At 43.7% G+C, this 18,410-nt stretch overlaps 1 pseudogene; it reads left to right on the forward strand.

The window, feature by feature from the left end:
• The first annotated feature begins 13,185 nt into the window (after positions 1-13,185).
• LOC141419491 (cullin-2-like) lies at positions 13,186-14,682 on the forward strand (annotated as a pseudogene).
• Positions 14,683-18,410: the final 3,728 nt, after the last annotated feature.

Here is an 18,410-nt window from a genome sequence, read left to right on the forward strand (position 1 = left end):
AAGTGAATTCTCAAGGGTACACGGTCAGTAAATGTCAGAACTTGTTCTGGGTTGAGTTTGGGTTGGTGTTTTGCTTGTTTAGCAAAGATGAGACCATGTTGTGTACCCTGGTTCTTCCTCGCACGTGCTAGGCAGGTACTCTATCACTTCAGCCATTCCGCCAGCCTCTTCTTCACATCTGGAAACTTTTTTCTAGTCATTTGGTACACCTCTAAAGCATCCTTTTTATTTTTATTTGTTTATTTTTTTTACACAGGGTCTTGGTATGTAGCCCAAGCTGGCCTTGAACTCTTTTATCTTCCTGTTTCAGCCTTCTAAATGCTGACATTATAGGCATGTATGACTATGCCTGGCTAAAGCATCTTTTTTTTGTGTGGGACTGGAGTTTGAACTCAGGGTTTTGTGCTTGCAAAGCAGGAGAGCTACTTGAGTCACACCTCCAGTGCATTTTACTCAGTTTATTTTGGAGATGGGGGTTCTCATGAATTATTTGCCTTGGCTGGCTTTGAACCATGATCCTCCTGATCTCAGCCTCCCAGGTAGCTAGGATTACAGGTGTGAGCCACCTTTTAAAAGCTGTATAACAGTTCATAGTCTCTGAAACATATTCATGCTGAAATAAACATCCTTGTGAATATTCCAGGTATTGTTGGGTTGAAAGACACTTGTCTTTTAAGTTTTTGATAGCTTTGTGTTTGTAAGCTAGGATTAAAATTCCTATGTCTGAAGCCAGGCGCTGGTGGCTCCCGCCTGTAATCTTAGCTAGAGTGGAGGGTGGGAAGTGGTTGGCTGCCTCCTGTGAATTGCCCAAGGTGCTGGGAGGAGCAGGCTCCAAGGCTTCAGAGCAGGGCAAAGGCCATTCACAGAGCATCCTGCAGGCCCTGGTGGGAATTTAAACTTTTTGTTGAACCAAGTGGAAAATTAATCCTTAGTTTGAGCTAGTCAGAATAACATAATCACTGTATTTTTGGGTCAGTGTGGTCACAGTGTGATGTGTGTACTCAAGAAAGGAGAGGGAGGCTGGCAGAGTGGCTCAAGTGGTAGAGTGCCTGCTTAGCAAGCATGAGGCCCTGAGTTCAAACCTCAGTACCACAAAAAAAAATAGAAAGGAGAGAGAGAATGGTACCAGAAATACTAAATTTAGGGGGGTCAGGCATGATAGCTCATGCCTGTAGTCCCAGCTACTTGGGAAATGGAGATTGGGAGAATTTCTGTCCAGACGAGCCTGGGCAAAGACATGAGACCCTACTGAAAAATCACTAATGCAAAGAGGGCTGGGAGGTGTGATTCAAGTGATAAAACACTTGCTAGGCAAGCACAAGGCCCTGAGTTCAAGCCCCAGGACTGGAGAAAGAAAGGGGGAAGGGGGGAGTGGAGGAGAGAGGGGGAGAGAGAGAGAGAGAGAGAGAGAGAGAGAGAGAGAGAGAGAGAGAGAGAGAGAGAAAGGAAGGAAGAAAGGAAGGGAGAGAAGGAAGGAGAGAAGAAGCTCTGAAATGCTCTTTGGTTTGCAGGAGAGAAGCATGGAATAACAACGTGAGGATGCTATGTTGACATGGCAATGGCAGGCATGGGATGATGGGATGGTAGAGAGCTTGCTAGAAGACACAAGGGCTACAGACAGAGCCTAAGGCAACAGGAAGAGCATTAGAATGCACTAGAAGGGCATGTCCTGGTTAGGAAATGGGCAGCCAGCACCAGTGCCTGAGTCAGTTATCTGCAATAAATCACGTTGCTTGTGTCATTGTATTCTTTAAGTTGATTTTTAAATCTTTGTTTGGCAGTACTGGGGTTTGAACTCAGGGCCTCGGGCTTGCTAGACAGGCATTCTACCACTTGTGCCATTCTGTCAGTCCTAATTTTTTAAATCTTTCACTAAAGTTCTTATCAGAAAAATGCACAAATCTTAAGTGCCAAGCTAAATGAATTATTCTAAACTGAATACACACACACCCCAATGAAACACCACCTAGTCAAGAAATAGAACACCAGGCTGGGCATACCTATAGTCCAGCTACTGGGGAGACTGAGACAGAAGGATTGCTTGAAGCCTGGAAGTTTGAAGCCAGCCAGTCTGGACATAGTGAGACCCTCAACTCAAAAAACTTCATATATATATAGAGAGAGAGAGAGCGAGAGAGAGAGAGAGTCCTTGGCCTTGTAAAAATGCTGATTCCTATACAGAGGACTAGTCTCAGTAGTTGAGTTGGCATTGTGTTATGGAAGGATTTACAGTCAATAACCTGGATGAAGAGTCCCATGGGGTAGGGGTGTGTCTCAGTGGTAGAGCACTAAGCCCTGGGTTCTGTCCCCAGCACTGTAAGACAAAACTAAAAGTCTATCATCTTCTGCTCCCACCTCTATTAACCAAAACTTTAGCATACATGACTCTCTGGGGCACTGTTTTGCTGAAACATGTATTTTTACATGTTATTATTTTGAATGAAATATTAGAATTTGAACCATATTAACCAAGACTCAATAAGACAAGCTTACAGCTAATCACAGTACTCAAAATTCTCTGTTCACAACTCATGTTGCCTAGACCATCATTTTCTGTAAAATGCAGACCATGTGAAGCCATCAGGCCTGTGTCTTCATGTATCCATTGCAGGCCAAGGACCCTGGCATGGCGTGCTGGCAACCTTGGTTTGTCCCCATAACTTACATAGTCTTCACTGTGGAGAGTGGATTATGAGAAGTCTGTGAGAACTGGGCACAAGCAAGGTGAGATGTGGCTCACCTGCTTTTCCAAGATTGGCACAGCCCCAGAAGCAGAACAGCTGCTTCTCCCAAGTTGTTTATGGTCAGAGAAGCAGGAACGCAGGTTTCTGCTGTTATAATGTCATACCCCTCCCCGAAAACCGCTGCTCCACCCTGTTTACCGCTGGGTATAAGAGACCCGCTGAAGGAGGGCTTGAGGCTTTGGGCTTTTGCTTTTTGCTTTTGGGGACTTTTGCTTTGGGGCTTTTTGGTGTGGGAAGCCTTTGGAAGGGAAAAAATTGCTGAAGGGAAAAGAATTGCTGGAGAAGAATTGCTAAAGGGGAATTACTAAAGAGGTGTTGATAGAAAGCCTGCACCAAGAACTTCAACATAGGCTTTAGAGAAGCTAAGCTAAAGAAAAGTCAAAGAGAACATGGGACAGTGCAAGATAGAGGACCGAGACGTTAAGAGTTATGCATATGCAGTTTTTAGGTGCAGCTGTTGTTTGCAAGTCTGAGCACTGAGGCTTTAAGAAAGCTGAAGAGAGATGGGACAATGCAAGCCTGTGGGGGTGAAGACTTTAAGAGAGATTAACAGCTAAGAGAAAACATGAGACAGAGCAAGTCTAAGGAAAGAGGTTTTTAAGGAAAGACTTTTTTTATTCATTTATTCACACGTGCGCACACTGTTTGGGTCATTTCTCCCCCCTGCTCCCTGCCCCCAAAGGAAAGACTTTAGAAGCAAGGTTTTAAAGAATTATAAAAGAGTAAGGCCTTAAAGAATATAGAGAAAAGAAGCAATGGGTGCATCTCCACCCAAGCGCCCAACACACCTGACCCCACTTTCTGTCTGTCTGTCTATCCTGTGTCTTTTCTAAAACTCCAGTCGCCCCCAGCTAGCCCCAGTTAGGTTCAGTAATAACCAGGAGTGAGAGGAAGTTTGCTCTAACAAGGGAGCGAGAGAAAAAGTTCACTGTACTTCACAGCACATCCTGTCATCTTCCCTGGAATGCAGTACCCTTGGGAGGAATTGTCACAGGTCATTTCTCGTCTGCCTCCTTGGTTCTGGTGACACAGGGGACTTTTTGCTTCACCCCCCCCTTTCCTTTCATGGTACAGCCAAAGACTTCCATGCAAGTCTGTAAAATGCCTGGCTGTAGTTTAGAAGAGGGTCATCCATGGTAGCAAGCCACCATGCTTGTTTTCTGTCAACTGGCCTCTGGTTCAAATGTCATCCTTGGATGAGAAGTGACACAATGTTGACATTGCTTTTCCTGTCTGTGTACATAGTATATTCTCATGCGTCAGTGGTCAACTTGTCAGCCAAGAGTGTGGAAAGGTGAGAGGCCAGCTTAATTGGGCTCCAGCTTAGGACACCCAATGAGAGGCCCCGTAAGGTCACAATGCCTTTCAGAGAAGACAGAGGGGCTGTGCAGACAGAGTTTGGGGACACATGGGGACTCTGTTTCTTTTCAGGTCACTGTGCCATGTAAAAATGCCCTTGTGGGGAAACCTCCTGGGTACCAGTGGCTGAGTCAAGATTCAGTGCAGTGCCTCAGCCCTCTGATGCCCAAAGCTTTCACTTCACAGATGACATCCTGAGGGTTCCATTCTGGCTCTGGAGTTAGCTCAGCTCCAGCAGGGGCAGCTGGTCAACCCACGAAAAGCAAAACTTCCTGTTTGCCAAGCCAACTTTCTTCTATTCATGTGAGTGGATTCACAATACTCAGTCCCTCTGCAAGCCAGGAAAATCAAAACCAAAACCTGCCCTCTCTTACAAAGTAGAGGCTTGTGTTGCTGTTTCATAAGCCACCACTGCATATCAGGCCTGTGACTCCTGCCAACAATTAGCCCATTGGTCTTGTGCTTGAAGCGTATCCATTACACTGGGCATCAGCCCCATGTGCTCCTAATAAATATATTGATGAGGCATGTATGGTGGTGCACACCTATAATCCCAGCACTTGGGAGGTTGAGGCAGGAGGATCTCAACTCTAGGCCAGCTTAAGCTACATAGGGAGACCCTGTCTCAAAAAACAAAACGAACAAACAAACAAACAAACAGATTGACTGCATCACCCATGTGACATCTTTTTGGCTTATCAGTGGTGCCTCACCATGGTAAACTTATTCAAACTGTACCATATTTGACCTGATAGGTATACACCTAAGTGATTTGAACTGATATTGCTAAAAGTCCTGCAAGAATAGATGTTTTAGGCGCATGTAATACTTCTGATTATATGGAATGTTCCAGTGGAGAAAATAGACCACAATTAAAAAAGTAGCAGTGGGATGAGACACAACCAGAGCCCCCCACTTCCTCAGCCCAGCCACGTGGTGTCAGTAGAACAATGCAAGATAGAAGGAATCCTTGCATTAAACGAAAGCCTAATCGAGGTGGAAGTGCTGGGGCTTGAACTCAGGTCCTTGAGTGTGCTAGGCACATATTCTACCACTGAGTCATATCCCTAGCCCCACAAGCTATTTGAAAATAAAATATTTAAAAATAATGGCATAATGAAGGTTTGGCTCAAGCGGTAGAGTGCCTGCTTTGCAAGTGCAAAGCCCTGAGTTCAAACCCTAGTCCTACACACACACACAAAAAAAATCCAAGCCGGGTGTCTGTGGCTCACACCTCTAATCCTAAGCTATTTGGGATGGAAGGAAGGAAGGAAGGAAGGAAGAAAGGAAGGAAAGAAGCAGCAGTGCACATGGCTGAGGTCCCAGCTACTCCAGAGGCTGAGGCAGGAGTGTAGCTGGAGCCCAGGAGTTCAAGACCAACCTGAACCACATATGACACCCCTTCTCTATTAAAAAAAAAACTAACCAACTGCACAGACTGTCATCCTACTTAGGCCTCTTGAACCATTTTTTTTTTGAGACAGAGTCTCACTGACCCCTGGTCCAGGTCAGGATGAACTTGAATTTGCTGTGTATCCAAGGCTGGCCTTGAACTCAAGATCCTTTTGCTTCAGTTTTTTGAGTCCTGGGATTACAGGTCTGTACTACCATGCTCAACTGTCTCATCAGCCTTTTGAACTACAAGTGTCCATAACTTACAATTATGCAGGCTGGAGTCTGTGGTAAAAAGAAGTTCTTCGGCTTTTGCACACGGCACTTGTCGGTACACAGAAATTCCTGAGGATAACCAGACCTGATCCATGGACCAGCCAGATAAGTTAAAGTCTGATGAGCTACCCTGGGCTATTTGCAGTAATGCAACCTTATGTACCAAGAAAACTCTTTAAAATTGCACAGATCCGGACACACTGGCTCAGGCCTGCAATCCTAGCTACTCAGGAAAAAGATAACGGGATGATCATGGTTCAAGGCCAGCCTGGGCCAAAAGTTTGCCAGACACCATCTCGATCAATAATAGCCGGGCGTCGTGGTACAGGCCTGCCATCCCAGCTACTGGGTATAAATGTGAGATCCTATCTCACAAAAAACCAAAGCAGAAGACTAGGGGCGTGGCTCAAGTGGTAGAGCGCCTGCCTAGCAAGTGCAAGTCCCTGAGCTCAAACCCCAGTGCTGAGCCAGTGGCTCATGCCTGCAATCCTAGCTACTCAGGAGGAAGAGATCAGGAGGATAAGGATTTGCAGCCAGCCCCAGGCTCACAGGAGCCCTTATCTCAAAAAATACCCAATACAAAAAAGGGCTGGTAGAGTGGCTCAAGTGGTAGAGAGCCTGCCTAGCAAGCAGAGGTCCTGAGTTCAAACTCCAGTCCCACAAAAAAAAAACCAAAACCAGTACTGAAAACAAAATAACCCCTTGTACAGAGCCTTTAGGCCCACGAAATGGCCTTGCACCCCAGAGGCAGCACCCAGTGCAGATGGAGAAGGGCCTCCAGCACCTGGAAGCTGAATAGAGCATTCCACCTCCCAGTCCACATCCTCCATCACCCACTCAGTGGCACTCAGATGAGAGCAGGGAAGCGGTATCTACCCTTGGCACCAACAAACACTGAGATGTAGCACCTGGCAAGTGAAGCAGACCAGAAGGACATTGCATGGTCTCAGTTGCCACTATACTTACAGCATCAAAAGGTCAGGACCTGTCAAGTCTGAAGAAGATGACTGTCTGCTAAACAGACTAAATAGGATACTGATGTTAACATGATACAATAAGTAAAAGTCAGGTGTACCTAGGCATGACGGTACATGCCTGTAATCCCAGCTACTCAGGAGGTAGAATTCAGGAGGATCATGGTTCAAAGCCAGCCAAAGCAAATAGTCTGCAAGACCCTATCTTAAAAATACCCAACACACACCAAAAAAAGAGCTGGTGGAATGACTCAAGTGGTAGAGTGCCTGTCTAGCAAGCGTGAGGCCTTGAGTTCAAACCCCAGTGCCACACACACAAAAAAAGGCCAGCATGGTGCCAAATGCCTATAAATCCAGCACTTGGGAAGCTGAGGCAGGAGGATTGGCAGTTTGAGGTCAGCCTTAAAACAAACACACACACAAACAGAAACAAAGGAAAGAAGACACACAAAAAACAAACAGAAATGGCACAATTGGAAAAATATAAATGAAAATTAAAACTCACATGAAAAGCTCAGTGACAGAATAAATATGACAGAAAATAAGTGATCTTTGAAGAAGGAACGACACTGGAAAAAAGCCAGGCATGGTGACGCATACTTTTAATCCCAGCATTGGGAGCCTGAGGCAGGAGGATCTTAAGTTTAAATCCAGCGTTGTCTACAGAGTGAGACCCTGTATTAAAAAAAAGATGAGCAGAGTGTTGGGGAATTATATGATAATAACAAATATCAAAAATTCCTATCATTGGACCATTATATGTAGAGAAAAACGTGACAATGAAACAGTATTTGAAGAAATAATGGCTGAAAGCTTCCCAAATTTGGCAAGACATATATCTATGGTTTCCAGAAGTTGAGAAAAGGCCAGAAAGAAAAACCAAAAGAAATCCATGAGTGCTTGCCTACCATGTGCAAGGCCCTGGGTTTGGTCATCAACAGAGAGCAGAGAGACAAAAGAGAGAAGAGAGGAGACCTCCTGCCTCAGCCTTCTGAGTGCTGGGATTACAGGCGTATGCACCATACAGTACTGGGGTTTGAACTCAGGGCCTACACCTTGAGCCATTCCACCAGCCCTTTTTTTGTGAAGGGTTTTGTCGAGACAGGGTCTTGCAAACTATTTGCCAGGGCTGGCCTTGAACTGGGATCCTCCTGGTCTCTGCCTCCTGAGTAGCTAGGGTTACAGGATTCTTTGCCATGGCCTTCTCTTTGTAACTCCATTCTGGATGCCCATGTTGTAGATATGATGGCCTTGGTTATTTATAAGCTAATATATGTGGACACATTAAAACTTTTGGTTCCATTTCTTGTCTTGGCTGCAAGGAAGCAGTAAAGGAGATTTTAGACAAAAGAACTCCACCTGCCTCATCAGGAGAAGCTAGTTGGCACCATGCCTGGCATTCCTTCCCCGGAAGCTTGACACCGACAGTGGGAGTGAAGCAGCTGACTTTGGGGATTGCCTACCTCAGTTTTCCCTCTTGCTCTACAAACGTTCTAGGTAAGAGAACTTTTATTTTCTTGAAAGTGGCAACAGAACCTACACCAAATGCATGGCTTATGGCTCCTTCCCAAATGAGGGAAATTTGACCGCATAAGTTGTGGTAGTGGGGACTGCATTCGCACTCTCCCCTGTTGAAAATAAAATTGGCATGTTGAAGTTATTGCTTATAGTGTGACTGTATCTGGAGACAGCTATATTTTAAACGCCAGAAGGATAGTGTCGGGCATGGTGGCTCATACTTGTAATCATAGCTAGGTGGGAGGCAGAGGTAGGAGGATCTCAGTTTGAGGCAAACCTGGGCAAAAAAGTTAGGGAAACCCTTTCTCAGAGAACAAGCTGGGTGTGGTGGTTCATGCCTGCAATCTCAGCTATATCGGAGGTGGAGGTAAGGAGGACTCTGGTCCAAGGCCAGCTCCAGGCATAATAAAGACCATTTCTGATTCTTTTGTTTTTTTTTTTTTTTTATGATCCTGGGGCTTAAACTCAGGGCCTCGTGCTTGCTAGGTAGGCAGGCACTCTACCACTGGACCCATTCCACCAGCATCCAAGACACTTTCTGAAAGTAAACTAAAGTACAGTTCAAGTTTGAAGTGCTTGTCTAGCAGCGCAAGGCCCTGAGTTCAAACTCCAGTATCATCAAAAAAAAGAAAACTGTTTAAACTGATGGCACTAGATTGCGATACACACATTCATTATAATTCATTATAATTCATTATAATACCTAGAGCAAGCACTAAGAAAACTATACAGTGATATGCTCAAAACTTATGTAAATGAATAGAAAAATATGCAATGCACACATAAATTTTAAAATGCAGACTTCAGGGCTGGGGGCAGGGCCCAAACAGTAGAGCGCCCACTTAGCAAATGTGAGGCCTTAACTTCAAACCCCAGTGCTGCCAAAATAAATAAACAAGCAAACAAGCAAACCAATAAATAAATAAGAAGCAGACGTCACTGCCAATAAACTTTCAGGGACAAAGAGGGGCGTTATAAAATGATAAAAGAATCAATCCACCAAGAAGACACAGAAATCCTAAATGTGCTTGCAATAAACAAAGTAGCTTCAAAACACATGAAGGCGGGAAGCTGAGGCAGGAGGGTCACTTGAGCCCAGAAGTTCAAGGTGGGTCTGGGCAACAGTGAGGCCACTGTCAAACAAACACGAAGGAGAAACTGATCAGGGTGAAAGGAGATGCAGGCACATTGCTAATGACGGTCAGCAATTCACAGAACTACTAGAGGGCAATGAGTAATGACAGGGGACTGAACGGCGCCATCAACCAATGACATTTGTAGAACCTCAGCCCAGCAACGTCAGAATATGCAAGCTCTCTTAGTGTCTCATGTCACCTTTTTTAATGACATAAGATTTCACTATGTAGCCCAGCCTGGCCTTGAACTCACTTTTCTCCTGCCTCAGCCTCCCAATTACTGGGATTATAGACCTCGCCCACCATGCCTGGCCTCATATACATTGTGTGGGTTTGTTGGGTTTTTTTTGTTGTTGTTGGTAGCAATGGGATTTGAACTCAGGGTCTCACGCTTGCTAAGCAGGCACTCTTACTGCTTGAGACACTCCACCAGCTCATCTACATTGTTTTTCAGTGCCCATGGAATACTCATCAAAGTTACCTAGGCTATAAAATGAACTTCAACAGCCGGACACTGGTGGTTCACGCCCACGAGAGCTCTGCAGTGTGAAGAAGTACTTGTTTTGCATCATAGGTGTTGGGAAGAATCTAGCAAGAGGGCAGACTGTATGGACTGCTAATATGGCTGTCTTGACACCCAGTTTGTTTACTCATTCATTCATTTAGCAGTACTGGAGTTTGAACTCAGGGCCTCATGCTTACCAGGCAGGCACTGAACCACTCCTCCAGGCTACCACTCAGTTTATTAAGAAGAGTAAATTGCACACCATTGGCTGTAGCCATGGTGTGGCTAGGAATGAATTACTTATGGAAATTGGAGGGCTGGTGTTGGGTGTGGGCAGGAAATTGATGGTTGAGCCTCTTCAGACCATCTTTAACTGAATGCTGCTCTAATCTAAAAAATGATTGTGATGGAGAAGACCCAAACCAGAAGGTAATTCCTGGTGTTATTAACTCCTTTGTTTATGTTTATAAGAAAATTTCCCTTAAAGTTTTATCAGGAAATCTTTGCAGCTCCTTTCCCGCAAACAAGAAGCTTCAAATTTACTATAAAATCAAATTGCTCTGGACACTGGTGGCTCACGCCTGTAATCCTAGCTACTCAGGAAGCAGAGATCAAGAGGATTGAGGTTCAAAGCCAGCCAGGACAAATAGTCCGAGACCCTATCTCGAAAAAATACATCACACACACACAAAAAAGAGCTGATGAAGTGGTTCATGGTGTAGACCCTGAGTTAAAACCCCGGTACTGCAGAAAAAAAAGTCAAATTGCTCTCAGTATATGGAAAAAGTTCAGGTAGATTAAAAAGTGGAGAAATTTCATGATAAAAGCTCTAAGAAAACTAGGAATAGAAGGAAAGTTCCTCAACATTATAAAAGCTATATATGACAAACCTACAGCCAGCATTATACTTAACGGAGAAAAATTAAAACCATTCCCTCTAAAATCAGGAACCAGACAAGGATGCCCACTATCTCCACTCCTATTCAACATAGTACTGGAATTCCTAGCCAGAGCAATTAGGCAAGAAGAAGGAATAAAAGGAATACAAATAGGTAAAGAAACTGTCAAAATATCCCTATTTGCAGATGACATGATCCTATACCTTAAAGACCCAAAAAACTCTACTCAGAAGCTTCTAGACATCATCACTAGCTATAGCAAGGTAGCAGGATATAAAATCAACATAGAAAAATCATTAGCATTTCTATACACTAACAATGAGCAAACGGAAAAAGAATGTATGAAAACAATTCCATTTACAATAGCCTCAAAAAAAATCAAATACCTAGGTGTAAACCTAACAAAAGATGTGAAAGACCTCTACAAGGAAAACTATACACTTCTGAAGAAAGAGATTGAGGAAGACTATAGAAAGTGGAGAGATCTCCCATGCTCATGGATTGGTAGAATCAACATAGTAAAAATGTCTATACTCCCAAAAGTAATCTACATGTTTAATGCAATTCCCATCAAAATTCCAATGACATTCATCAAAGAGATTGAAAAATCTACTGTTAAATTTATATGGAAACACAAGAGGCCACGAATAGCCAAGGCAATACTCAGTCAAAAGAACAATGCAGGAGGTATTACAATACCTGACTTCCAACTATATTACAAAGCAATAACAATAAAAACAGCATGGTACTGGCACAAAAACAGACATGAAGACCAGTGGAACAGAATAGAGGATCCAGATATGAAGCCACACAACTATGAGCAACTTATCTTTGACAAAGGAGCTAAAAATATACGATGGAGAAATAGCAGCCTCTTCAACAAAAACTGCTGGGAAAACTGGTTAGCAGTCTGCAAAAAACTGAAACTAGATCCATGTATATCACCCTATACCAAGATTAACTCAAAATGGATCAAGGATCTTAATATCAGACCCCAAACTCTTAAGTTGATACAAGAAAGAGTAGGAAATACTCTGGAGTTAGTAGGTATAGGTAAGAACTTTCTCAATGAAACCCCAGCAGCACAGCAACTAAGAGATAGCATAGATAAATGGGACCTCATAAAACTAAAAAGCTTCTGTTCATCAAAAGAAATGGTCTCTAAACTGAAGAGAACACCCACAGAGTGGGAGAAAATATTTGCCAATTATACATCAGACAAAGGACTGATAACCAGAATATACAGGGAACTTAAAAAACTAAATTCTCCCAAAACTAACGAACCAATAAAGAAATGGGCAAGTGAACTAAACAGAACTTTCTCAAAAGAAGAAATTCAAATGGCCAGAAAACACATGAAAAAATGCTCACCATCTCTAGCAATAAAGGAAATGCAAATTAAAACCACACTAAGATTCCACCTCACCCCTGTTAGAACAGCCATCATCAGCAACACCACCAACAACAGGTGTTGGCGAGGATGCGGGGAAAAAGGAACCCTCTTACACTGTTGGTGGGAATGTAGACTAGTACAACCACTCTGGAAAAAAATTTGAAGGCTACTTAAAAAGCTGGACATCGATCTACCATTTGATCCAGCAATACCACTCTTGGGGATATACCCAAAAGACTGTTACTCCAGAGGCACCTGCACTTCCATGTTTATTGCGGCACTATTCACAATAGCCAAGTTATGGAAACAGCCAAGATGCCCCACCACTGACGAATGGATTAAGAAAATGTGGTATCTATACACAATGGAATTTTATGCAGCCATGAAGAAGAACGAAATGTTATCATTCGCTGGTAAATGGATGGAATTGGAGAACATCATTCTGAGTGAGGTTAGCCTGGCTCAAAAAACCAAAAATCGTATGTTCTCCCTCATATGTGGACATTAGATCAAGGGCAAACACAACAATGGGATTGGACTATGAGCACATGATAAAAGCGAGAGCACACAAGGGAGGGGTGAGGATAGGTAAGACACCTAAAAAACTAGCTAGCATTTGTTGCCCTTAATGCAGAGAAACTAAAGCAGATACCTTAAAGCAACTGAGGCCAATAGGAAAAGGGGACCAGGTACTAGAGAAAAGGTTAGATCAAAAAGAATTAACCTAGAAGATAACACCCACGCACAGGAAATCAATGTGAGTCAATGCCCTGTATAGCTATCCTTATCTCAACCAGCAAAAACCCTTGTTCCTTCCTATTATTGCTTATACTCTCTCTACAACAAAATTAGAGATAAGGGCAAAATAGTTTCTGCTGGGTATTGAGGGGGGGAGCGGGAGGGGGTGGAGTGGGTGGTAAGGGAGGGGGTGGGGGCAGGGGGGAGAAATAAACCAAGCCTTGTATGCACATATGAATAATAAAAGAAAAATGAAAAAAAAAAAAAGTGGAGAAATTTGATGTCAAAAATACTTAGATCCCAGTTCATACACTAAAGTTACTCATTAATGTCAATGATGACCGCAGCACACCACATGCAAAGTGCCGAATCATTCGACAAGAGAAAAAATAATGACCTGACAATGCGTATGTCTTACTCTGTGCTGTGTCTCCTGTTTACCTCACCTGATTCAGGAACTAGAAAACCACATCTAGCTGAAGACTGTAAAGCAACCTGTAAGCTTATCCAGGAAAATATGCCAACACTATTTGTGGAGCTGGTTTTGGAAGTACTTGGTAAATTTGTTCAACTAACCAACACTGTTTTGAATGGTGTTCATCCTTTTTTCTGGCAGGACTGGGGTTTGAACTCAGGGCCTTATGCTTGCCAGGCAGACGCTCTACCACCTGAGCCATGACCCTATCCTGGTGATCAGCACGTCATCCAGGCATTGGATAAGGCCTTACATCAGTTGCAGAAAGCCCAAGTCTGTTTGCACAGCAGCCAAACTGCTTGCTAAGCTTCATGACATCCCACTGAAGAAGCCAGCGAAAGGGATGACTGAGAATGAAGAAGGCAAGTTTATGAGCTTCATTCCTGTTTTCAAATATATGAATGAGTGCTGCTGGAGTGGCTCCAGTGGTAGAGCACCTGCCAAGCAAGCGTGAGGCCGTGAGTTCAAACCCCAGTGCTGCCAAAATATATATATGGATGACAAAGACATTTTCCCCAAAGTTCTATGCAAGCTGGGTAGGGTAGCTCACACCTGTAATCCTAGCTACTTAGGAAGCAGAGATCAGGAAGAATGGTCCAGCCAAAAAGTTCATGAGACCCCATCTCAACCAATAAGCAGAGTGCCTGTTATCCCAACTACCGGAGAGGTGTAAATAGGAAGATCGAAGTTCAGGTTAGCCCAGGCAAAAACTTAGACCCTATTTGAAAAATAACTAAAGCCAAAAGGGCGGAGGCATGCCTCATGTGGTAGGAGCCATGATCAGTAAATTCAAGCAAGCCTGTGGGTATGAGTTTCCCAGCAAGCTACATCCAATGTATACAACTTTATTAAAAACCAAGACAAGAGATTTGGGGATTTGTTTTCAGGTATCTGTTCTTCAGGCTGGCGTTTGGTCTCTCACTCAGGCTCTTGTGTCTATGTTTGCAATTTGCCAAGAATTAGGAAAAAAAGTGTACAGAAGCTTGAATTAGTTTATAGCCCGCGTTTCAGCGAAGGGAGCTTACGCGGTTGCATGACCTCTGTACAGCTGGAGTTAAAATAAACTATTTGGACAAAGCATCCGTTGCTATGGTTACGACCTGGCAAATGGCAGTTCTTCTCGCCTTTAGCAACTGTGAAACTGTCAGCTAGAGCTTCCCGAGCACACTCACACGAATGCAAAGGAACTGGCCGAAAAATCAAATGGCTGCTTGATGTGAAAGTGACGACTCGTGACCAGAAAAGGCATCGAGGCAGCATCTTCACGACCTGAGAACGCCCGCAGGGCTAGAGCAAAGTTCCAAACGCGCTACATCCACGCACAAAGAGGCAACGGCTGAGGGCTGGGGCGAGCGCGGAGCCCTGAGTTCAAACCCCAGTCCCGCCAAAAGGAAAAGAAGTAGATGCACCACAGGAAATGAACTGCTGTGGACGAAGACCAGAAAAAAATGTATCAGCAAGCTGCAAAAATCCGGGACTGGAAAGCATGGAAAACGCTTTGGCACAAGGCCCTTATTAAGAGGTGATTAGCCCATGGACAGCTAGCCCAATCTCAGTATCACGTGACTAGGAAATGGATCCAAGGTTCGATAGACGGATGAGAACAGCTGTGGCATGCGTTGCCACTCTCGTTCAGTGTGGGTGTGAGATCATTGCCTAAGCCATTCGGTGTGCTCCTGTGGGGAATGGGCGCCCTGCGACTCCACACTTTGGTCATTTGGCAACCCCTGTTTTCCTACAGTCTACATCACCAGTGTCACGTCAGGAGTCAAAGATGACGCCTAAACACATTTCAAGCTCATGTCATGATATTTCTTAAAGCCTTCTAAAAGAATGAGTGAAGTGTTCCTGCAACGTGGAGCTCTGGTTGGGTACTGCTTTTCCTTCCCTTCACATTTGCAGTTGATGTGTTTTTTTTTTTAATGTATCTTAAAGGACATAAAATGCAAACTTAAATATTGCAATATGAAAGACAACCTAATAATTGTATCTACATTAAAATGACAAATAATGCTGTCAGACTGACTCAAGCAGTAGAGCGCCTGCTTAGCAAGCATGAGGCCCTGATTTTAAGCTCCAGTGTGGCCAAAAAAAAAGTTTATAAAATGACAAATAAAAATAGAAATAGGTGGGGCACTGGTGGCTCATGCCTATAATCCTAGCTACTCAGGATGCAGAAACCAGGGCATCTCAGTTCAAAGTCAGCCTGGGCAAATACTTTGAGAGACCCTATCTTGAAAAAAAAATCACGAAAAAGGACTGGTGGAGTGGCTCAAGATGTAGGCCTTGAATTCAAACCCCAGTATCACAAAAAAGAAAGAAAGAAAAGAGAGCCTGTCTCACCACCACCCCCTGCAAGGAAAGATTCAAAATCCATATGGCTTAGCCAGAGGCACATATTAGCCTATGTGCCCCAGCCTAAAAGTAACCAAGTACTACTAGTGAGAATCATATGTTAGACATTTCTAAATGGAAAGATGTTTAATTGCCACTTTTGTTCATTTAGTAATAATGGAAATGTGCCTTTAAGAAAAAATCTTGATGACTGCTTTGCAAGTATGCAGCCCAGAGTTCAAACCCCAGTCCCACCAAAAGGAAAAGGAAAAAAAAGAGAAACCTTAGAAAAAAAAGAAATCTTGACTATACCTGCTTTAAATTTTTACGTTCTCTTAGCTAGGATCCAGCAAACTGTGGCCTGTGACCAAATATGCATCCCTGACTGTTTATGAACAGTTTGGTTGAAGCACAAACAAAAGATGAATAACATTTATCTATTTTTCTTTCTTTGTTTTTGTTATGGAGACATAGTCTCCCTCTTTAGCCCAAGCTGGCCTCAAACTCTCAACCTTCCTGCCTCAGCATCCCAAATGCTTGGGATTACAGGTGTGCACCAAGAAGCCCAGCCTAAATAGCATTCTATACACTAACGATCAAAGTTTAAAACACAATACCATCTACAATGCTCCAAAGAAGATGAATCCCAAATAGAGCATGGGAGACGGGACCCGGGAAGCAGCAGCCAGGAGTGCAGAGATAATGTACTAATGAATAGCTTCCTTCAAAGCGCACGGGCACTGTGTCCTTTGCCTTACACTCCCTCAGTAAGCTGCGACATTTAGTAACAAGATAAAAAAGGGAAAAGAACAGCTCTCTCCCTCTCTCTGCCCGCTTGTCCAGATGACTAGGGCACTCTGGGAACACAGCAAGGACGCTTATCTTGGGAAAAACACTTGGGAAAATGACTCCTCTGCGCACAAAAAGCGTTTGCAAAGGAAAATATTTATCGCAAGCATGGACACCTGTCCTGAAGGGAGCATGTGGCAGGACCCATCCTCTGTCTGACGGGATGCTTAAACAGCTATGTCACAGTGACCCAAATTTAATAAGCAGACCAACCTTGGTATCTCTGGGCCCAACTGATAAAACAGTGGAACAGCAAGAATGACTAAATACACCTGGTGTCCAAAACAAAAGGGAACGCTGATCCTAAGGTGAACTTGAGCCTAAACCCTAACCCATTTTTTCACCTGTTATCAAATGTGCCCACGCCCATGTCTGCGCTATGTACCACATTTCTATCTTTCTTTGGTTTGCTTTACTAATAAACTTTCTTGGTCTCTACCTCGATGCATCCTAAAATTCTTTTTTTTTTGCGATATCAGGAACTCAGGACCCAAGGACCAAGCAGAGGCCTCCTCCCTTTTGGAGACCTCCTCCCTGAAGCACCTCTGGTTCTGATAACATCAGCACTTGGGAGGTCGGGACAGGATGATCTGGAATCTGAGGCCAGCCTGGGAGACCCTATCAAAAGAAAAGAAAAGAAATAAAGAAGGAAGGAAAGGAAAAAGAAGGAAAGAAGAAGGAAAGGGAAAGAGGGAGAGAGGGAGGGAAGAGAGAGAAAGAGAAAGAAAGGAAGGAAGGAGGGGAGGGAGAAAGGAAGACTTAAGTATACAACTAACAAAACATGTACAGGGTTTGTATGCTGAATATTACAATTTTTTGTAGTATTGGGGATCAAACCCCAATATTTCATGTGCTACGCAAGCACTCTACCACTGAGCTACATCCTAACGCTTTAAGAGTTTTATTTATTTATTTATCTTTTTTTTTTGGTGGCACTTTTTTTTGGGGTGAGGTTGAACTCGGGGCCTCACACTTGCTAGGCCAGCACTCTTACCACTCGAGCCACTCCACCAGCCCTTTTTTGTGATGGGTTTTCTCTCTCTTTTATTTATTTATTTATTTATTTGTAGTACTGGGGTTTGAACTCAGGGCCTCACGCTTGCTAGGCAGGTGCTCCACCACTTGAGCCACTCCACCAGCCACTTTAAGACTTTTAAGTGAGAGTATACGAGAAAATCTTCATGGCCTCTGCCTAGACATAACGTTCTTATACATGACACAAAAAGCACAGTGCATAAAAGGAAAGTTTGATTAACTGGGATTCATCAAAATTTGAAGCATGGGCTGGGGTGTGGCTCAGTGGTAGAGCCTTTGCCTGGCATGTGTGAGGCCCTGGGTTCCATCCTCAGCACAAAAAAGAGAAGAAAAAAAAAAGAGCAAAGTGTAAAAGGTTTGTCCTGAGAGTGATTCTCTGAAGAGGATGAAAAGACAAGCTAAAGCCTGGGAGAAAATATGTCGGTAGTTTCTTCTAAAACTAAACATGTGGGGCTGGCAGAGTGGCTCAAGTGGTAGAGCTCCTGCCTAGCAAGTGCAAGACCCTGAGTTCAAATCTCATACCAAAAAAAAAGAAAAAACTAAACACGTAGCTAGCACATGAGCCAGTATTGCATCCCCAGGCATTTATCCCAGAGACATGGAAACCTACATTGAGACAGAAACCTGTAGGTGAATGATCTTTGCAGCATTAGTCATAATAGCCCCAAACTGGAGTTATCCCAGATGGTACATCCTGGCCTGGCACACACTCAGCACTCGACAGGAAGGAAGTATTGACAAGTGTAACAGCTTACTTGGATCTCAGAGGAATTACACTGGGTG

This window comes from Castor canadensis, chromosome X, assembly GCF_047511655.1.
Source record: "Castor canadensis chromosome X, mCasCan1.hap1v2, whole genome shotgun sequence".
Classification (NCBI taxonomy): Eukaryota; Metazoa; Chordata; class Mammalia; order Rodentia; family Castoridae; genus Castor; species Castor canadensis.